The sequence below is a fragment of the Jatropha curcas genome, chromosome 9 (genome assembly GCF_041381405.1).
Source record: "Jatropha curcas cultivar XTBG-Jc1 chromosome 9, XTBG_Jcur_1.0, whole genome shotgun sequence".
In the NCBI taxonomy this organism is placed as follows: domain Eukaryota; kingdom Viridiplantae; phylum Streptophyta; class Magnoliopsida; order Malpighiales; family Euphorbiaceae; genus Jatropha; species Jatropha curcas.
The window spans coordinates 14,014,006-14,021,843 of record NC_143159.1 but is presented as its reverse complement, the minus strand read 5'-3'; positions in this window follow the sequence as shown (position 1 = coordinate 14,021,843).

The following is a 7,838-nucleotide window of genomic DNA, read 5'->3' as shown; positions in this document are numbered from 1 at the left end:
AAAGAAAAATCCTGCTTGGGACCATATGTTCCATGGCAAAAGGTAAGGATACAAAATATACACAAAAATAACAAAAATCCCGCTTGGAAAATCTTTCATTCCGAGGTAAAAGTTAGGGATTCGAGAGAAAATAGTCAACCGTAAATCCAAAAGGAACGGTCGACGACAGATAATGCTCGAAATATTCAAATACAAAATAAGTTATTGATGCATTATTCATACCGAATTTTTGATCCGGTCGTTGAAATCGAGATCTTATTTCCATATTGGTTTTAGCGCATTAGAAATGCATTCTTCATCCTATGTGCTCTCATTTTCACATGCATACATGCAGGACCCTCTGTAACTTAGAAATTTTTTTGTCAGAATTGATCCTTCCCAGGAAACTACTTTGAGAGTTTGGAATCGGCATCCTGGTCAGCGTTTAATCAGAACATCCCCAATCCCCGAATTCGCTCCAGTTAGCTCCGTGAATCAGTCCAGTTCATCAGATTCAGAACCCGATTCAGATCCAGCAGAAATGGCGGATAACGCAGAAAATGAGACCGGATTTTCTGAAGCCCAGATAAGAACCATTGCTCAGATTGTGGCTACGGCTCTTGCTCAAGACAGGGCCCAAAATCAGAATACTCCCCCTTCGGGTAGCCAACCTGTGGCTAAAGAGAGACCGATCCCGAAACCTGTGTCAAGTAATCAAGCTTCTGTGGGAAACACTGTCCCAGTTGAAAATGATATGCTCAAGCAACTCGCCGATCTGAAAGAAAGATTCGACAAAATGGCTGCAGTAAAGGAGAAAGACCCGGCCACCAATTTTCACATAACTGAGTATGTTCTGCACCCGACCAGTTCGGCCTTATTCAAGACCTTCAAGCATTCTATATTTGAAGGAGATAATGATCCTCGTTCTCACTTGTTCGAATTTCTCCGAGTATCCCAAATGAACCGGTATAATGAGGAAGATGTTTTGCGAGCATTCCCGCAAACACTACATAAGGACTATCGAAGGTGGTATGACGGTTTAGACGAGGAGGTTCAGAAGAATTGGATCAAACTACAGACAACTTTTCTCAAACATTTCAAGACTGAAGAGAGTGATGAGTTCAGCCTGCGAGACCTGGAGAGTTTAAGACAAGGGAAGGATGAAAGCTTTTTTGATTACTACAGGAGGTGGAGAACTAAGCTGTATAGAGTTCAAACAAGGCCAAAGGACAAAGAGCTGATCAGAATCTTTAGCAGGAGCTTGTTGCCCTTCTTCAAAGAAAGGATGCTGACTCAGCCGCTCACTGATTTTTCTCTGGTTCAAAGTGCTGGTCTAAACATCGAGGAATTGTACAAGGAAGAAAAGAAGAAGAACAGAGGGTTTGGTAACTACCGGACTTCTTATGGTGACAGAGGTGCCGAAAGCAGTAATCAGAATCAGTCAGGAGCCAGTAATGCCGTAATAGGTGCAGTTAATGAGAGAACTAGGAGAGAGTTCACTGACTTAGGAAGACCTTTGAGCACAGTACCAAGATCTTGCATCAAGAACGGGGTGTTGTCGAAGCTGCCAGTCGATCCGACTAAACCCGTGCGAGGGAGGTATATGGACCGAAATTGTGATTACCATCAGTGCAAAGGGCATTCAACTGATGAATGTTTCAAACTAAGGCACGATATTCAAGATTTGATTGACAGTGGAAAAATTACTAAGCCTTCGGAAAAGAGCAAGCCAAGCACCAAGAACAACCCACTTCCTCAATATCAGTACAACTATCCATCCCGTAAGTCTCAGTCGGGTGGATCGGTCAATGCAATCGGGAGTGGATTACCAGAAGAAGTAGTATTGGCTGAAGTAGAATGGGAAGAGCGGACGTGTGCCATGTTGAACATATGGGACGACTGTAGTAGTGATGAGGAAGAGAAGGTGCCAGTGAAGATTGAAATCGAGAAAAGTATCACTGTGAAGGTAGGCGACGTGCCGGAAGATGAGGATGAGCAACTCCAGCTGGCCATTCAAAAGAGTTTAGCCGATCAAGAGGAACAATGGTACTACAGCAGTGAGGAAGAAGTGAATGAAGTAGGTGTTCAGAGTTTGACCCAAAGTGGGCGAGTGTACAATCCCGAGAGCAGTATGCAGGCTAAGGGAAAAGAGACCGCTGTTGATGGAGCAAAGAAGAAAATGACAGAGAAAGACGGGGAGAACCCGAAAGAGAAAAAGAAAGAAGAGGAGGTAGTGAAAGGGCAAAAGAAGGCTGTCGAAGTTGGAGAAACTAGTCAGAGCAAGACACATAATGGGGTGACCACCAGCTCAGTACTGAGTCAATTGCAGAAAACAAGAGCAGACATTTCGATATGGGATTTACTGATAGCATCTAAGGAGCACAGAGAAGCTTTACTTGAAGCCATGACTTTTGTCAGAGTGCCGGCTCGGATCCAAAGTGTTGATATGATCAATGTGCTACAGCGGAGAATAGGCGAAGTCACTTTCTTTGATTCAGACCTCCCACCAGAAGGAAGGAACCACTGTAAGCCACTGTATATTCAGATTGCCGTCAATGGATGAGACATCCGGAATGTGATGGTGGACAACGGATCAGCACTATGTGTATGTCCGCTGAAGTGCTGTCTAAGTTCAAGATCGAAGAATCAGAGCTTGAGCCATCAAATATGGTGGTCAAAGCTTATGACAATACTATGCGGAACGCGAAAGGGACCTTTAAAGCAAAGATATCCACAAGCACCGTGGAAAGCTAGGTAGATGTAGTTGTGCTCGATATCTTAGCCAATTATGCTCTGTTGTTGGGAAGACCTTGGCTCCACCCTTTAGGCGCAGTTCCATCCACTCTGCACAGAAAAGTAAAAATCCCATGGGGTACAGCCGTGGTAACCATTAACGCACAGGAGGATCTGAATGTGGCTACAGTGGAAGGTCTAGAACTGGCGGTGCCATTATCGGGATTTCAGGTGGCAGTAATTGATGCGCCTACAACCAAGAGCAAGAGTGTAGTAAACAGCATGAGTCCTTTTTCGAGAAAGATGATGAAGAAGATGAATTGGCAGTACGGCAAAGGTTTGGGCCGGGAGTTGCAAGGAAGGTTTGAGCCTCTCTCATAGGCATTGGGGCAGCAAGACAAGCGTGGACTGGGATATTCTGAAAATAGAAAGAAGGAAAGATATGAGATTCGATCTCCGATTAGAGGGTCAAACTTGAATCAGATCTTCTTTGTTCCACAAGCTGAAGGGGAATTTCAGAGCAGAGGAAAGACCTACCCCGGCTTGGAGATATTTATGACCGATTATGAGGAGAAGCTGGTCAAGTCACCCGAGCCTTCTTTGGAACAGCTGGTGGATGGAACCGAGTTCATGGTATGCGTGACAGAAGCAAGTACTGAATCTGATTGGTCGAAGAAGATATCTGAGTTTGAAGACTTTTTGGGGATTGGGGATGAAGCTTCCAAGTCAGTGCAAGAGCAAAAGGCCAAGGCACGGATCCTCTAATCTGTTCTAGCCGTTGAAGATGCCGAAGAGGCAGAGGAGAAGGCAAAGAAGACGATAGAGCAGGGAAAGGCCAAGAAAGAAGCTACCCCGGCGGAAGAAGAAGGCGCAGACGCTGACGAGGTGGTCCAGGCAATGAAAGATACTTGTAATGAATGTATTGAACAGGCAGTTAATCCTGTATTTTGTTTTTCTGATGCTTGTTTTGAGAACACTATGGATGGTTTTCCTCTTTTATTTCAATCAATGGAAGTGAACTTTGACTATTTGTTTTCTTGTTTTCCTGATTGTCACGTTCATGGCATTGATTATACCACTCGCATATTTGACATAAATGCATTGCATAATTTTGCATTTAATTTAAGCACCACCGAAGATCCTAAAATAATTGAAATCGGATCAGACTTCAAACCTGAGCTCAGACAGGATCTTCAAGAATACATTAAAAGAAATTCGGAGGTATTTGCTTGGAGCTACGCGGACATGCCAGGGATCGACAGATCAATAGCAGAGCACTTCATTCCCACTAATCCGAGTATTAAGCCAGTAAAGCAGAAAAGGAGAAGGGTCAGACTAGAATGGCAGGACAAGATCAAAGCTGAAGTCCAGAAACAGTTGGATGCAGGATTCTTAGAAGTAGTACACTATCCGGAGTGGTTGGCGAATATAGTCCCGGTGCTGAAGAAAGATGGTAGGATAAGGGTCTGTGTCGACTACAGGGATCTGAACAAAGCCTCGCCCAAGGATGACTTTCCGCTTCCACACATAGATGTTTTGATAGACAGTGCTGCTGGGATGGGATGTTATTCTATCATGGACGGATTCTCAGGGTATAATCAGATATTGATGGCCTTAGTGGATAAACATAAGACCACCTTCACCACTGACTTCGGAACATTTTGCTACAGAGTGATGCCGTTCGGACTGAAGAATGCCGGAGCAACATATCAGAGGATGGCTACTACGTTATTTCATGATATGATCCATAAGGGATTGGAAGTGTATGTAGATGATATGGTGATCATGACAAAAACACAAGAGGAACATGCAGAGATGCTGGAGAAGTTCTTCACACGGGTCAAACAGTACAATTTGAGACTTAATCCCAAGAAGTGTGTATTCGAAGTGACGAAGGGAAAATTGTTAGGTTTTGTGGTAGGACCTAACGGGATTGAGGTTGACCCGGACAAAATAAAAGCCATTCAGGTTATGGAACCGCCAAGAACAGAACGTCAGGTGAGAAGCTTCCTGGGTAAAATTCAGTACATCAGCAGATTTATTTCGAGGTTATCCATCACCTGTGCTCCAATTTTCAAGTTATTGAAAAAGAATCAGCCAGTTAAGTGGAATGAAGATTGCCAGAAAGCCTTTGACCACATAAAGAAATATTTGATGAATCCACTGGTGCTTAGTTCACCAAGACCAGGAGAACCTCTGATCTTGTACCTATCTATAGAAGATGCAGGAGTGGGAGCCATGTTGGTACAGCCGGATGCCGCTGGAGTAGAGAAAGCCATTTACTACATCAGTAAGAAACTATTGCCTATCGAAGAGAAATACAACCTGATTGAGAAAACATGCATGGCAGTAGTGTGGTCGATAAAGAAATTAAGGCCGTATTTTGATTCCTTCAAAGTCACTTTTGTCTCCAAAATTGATCCACTGAAATATCTGCAGAGAACGCCTACGCTAGAGGGACGGTTGTCCAAGTGGTTGATTCAAATGTCTAGTGTGGATGTGGAGTTTGTAACGAAAAAGACGGTCAAAGGTCGAGCTGTGGCGGAATTCCTAGCAGAAAACCCTGTGACAGATGACGAATCTTGGGAATTGGAGTTTTCGGATGAACATTTGCTGAATATTGACACAGGAGTTTGGAGATTATACTTTGATGGATCAGCCAATAGAAACGGGGGCTGGTATTGTTATAGAAGCACCTAACGGCGAAGTCACAACCATGTGCAAGAGACTATTGTTCCCGGTCACTAACAACATGGTAGAATATGAAGCGTGCATCATGGGAATGGAAGCTCTTCTTGCGTCCGGCGCTAAGGAGGTCGAAGTAATAGGAGATTCTTTACTGGTTATCGAGCACGCCAACGAGAGATGGAAGGTAGAAGAGGAAAGATTGAAGCCCTATGTTGAGTACTTGTTGAAGAAAGCAGCACTATTTGACAAGATCACTTTCACTCACATAGGAAGAACCTATAACAGGATTCCGGACACCTTGGCAAACTTAGCGTCGGCTTGGCAGGATTTAAGCAAAGTTCCGAAGAAGCCATTTATCATTACTACAGCCAATATCCCGTGCTATCAAGAACATTACGTGAATCAGGTGGAGTCGGAGGAAGAACCCTGGTTTACGGATATCCTGAGGTATATGAAAGACGGTACTTTTTCTGATGATGCGACGAAAGAAGACCGTGCAGTCTTAAGGAAAATGGCTCTGCACTATGTCCTTGCCGATGGCAAACTCTATAGGAAAACCTGGGATGGGATGTTGCTACGATGCATGAGTAAGAAAGAAGGAGAGGACATAATGAGAAAAGTTCACGAAGGAGTCTGCGGTACTCATCTAAGCGGTATGAGCCTAGCGAGAAAAATCATGAGGCAAGGCTATTTTTGGATACAGATGGAAGGCGGTTGTGTTCAGTATGTGCGCCGTTGTAAAACTTGCCAATACCATGACAATAGGAGCCACTTACCCGCTGTTGAACTCCATCCAACAACTCCTTCGTGGCCTTTTTCTGCATGGGGCATAGATGTCATCGGTAAAATCTCACCCGCAGCATCCAATGGTCATCAGTATATATTAGTGGCAGTCGACTACTTCTCTAGATGGATCGAGGCTCAATCTTACAGAATCTTAACTGCCAAGCATGTGGCAAAGTTTATTGAACAGAACATTTTCTGTCGCTATGGAATTCCCCATCACATAGTTACGGATAATGGTTTTCATTTTCAAGCAGAAGTTGGCCAATTGCTTTATAGATACAAGGTTGAGCACCACCATTCTTCTCCTTATCGCCCTCAGGCTAATGGTGCAGTAGAAGCCGCAAATAAGGAGATCAAAAGAATCTTGGCAAAGATGTGCGAAAGGTATAGAAGCTGGGCTGAGAAACTTCCTTTCGCGCTCTGGGGGCATTGCACTACCTTCAAGGCAGTAAATGGAGCTTCTCCCTTCGAATTGGTATATGGGATGGAGGCAGTGTTACCAGTAGAGCTCGAAAAGAAGTCTCTCAGGGTTTTGGTAGAAATTGGTCTGACCGAAGAAGAATGGGTCAAGAAGAAGTATGAAGATCTGGCACTCTTAGACGGAAGGAGACTGAATGCTCGATTCCAGGATCAGATGAGAAAAAGGAGGATTGCTTGTTTCTACAACAAGCGGGTACATCCAAGGGCTTTAAAGAATGGAGATTTGGTGTTAATTAGGTTATTGGACCATGAAGCCCAACATCATCCTGTTGGGAAATTCAAACCCAACTGGCATGGGCCGTTCAGAATTCAGAAGCTGCTACCTAAAGGCGCCGTCGAATTAGTCACTATGGAAGGAGAGTCTATCAATCGAATTATCAATAAGATCAAATGAAAAGATTTTATGTCTGAGATGATGATTTAAAAAAAAAAAAAAATGAGCACGAAATGAGCTAAGTTGAAAACCCGAAAAGGGCGGCTTAGGCAAGAAATGAGCTCGCTAGGTTGAAAACCCGCAAGGGCGGCCTAGGCAAAAGTTAGAGCACGTAAAAAAAATGCAAAATAATGATAGTAAAATCTTGGGATTAACGCGTGGTGCTTAGCTTAAACGCAGAATTCATGCCATGCATTCGTGACAGATTAGTGACTGATTGCTCAACACCATCAACTTGACTCGAAGGAGAATAGGAAATCAAGTAATTAGAGCGAATGACCATTGTATTAGAATAAACTTTCTTTACTTCTGTATAATGTTGAAAAGAAGTAAGATTAATAAAGGATTTGTGTTTTAAAATTTTCGTTTTTGTCCTGGAATTACGGTCGAAGAATGCAAGACCTTCCTCTCTGATTATTTAAACAAAGATCGACTCACTTGGTGTGAAATCTCCTGGCTGTTGGCCCTGCCTAAACATTGAATTTTTTTTTTTTTTAAAAAAGAGACATTGATCGGAGGGACGAACACCATTTTCTCAGTGATTTCCCTGGAAAGATCAATATAAAACCATGAATAAACCTTAGCACTTGCATAAGTTCATGCATACATAAAGGAGTTGCATTTGTTACTTTTTTTGATTTGTGCAGGTAATAAAACAGTCACTCCATTCTTTGTTGTTTACAAGCATAAGTTTCTGTTTTTACAGAATAATTTTTACTTTATGAGTTTTCATTTATTA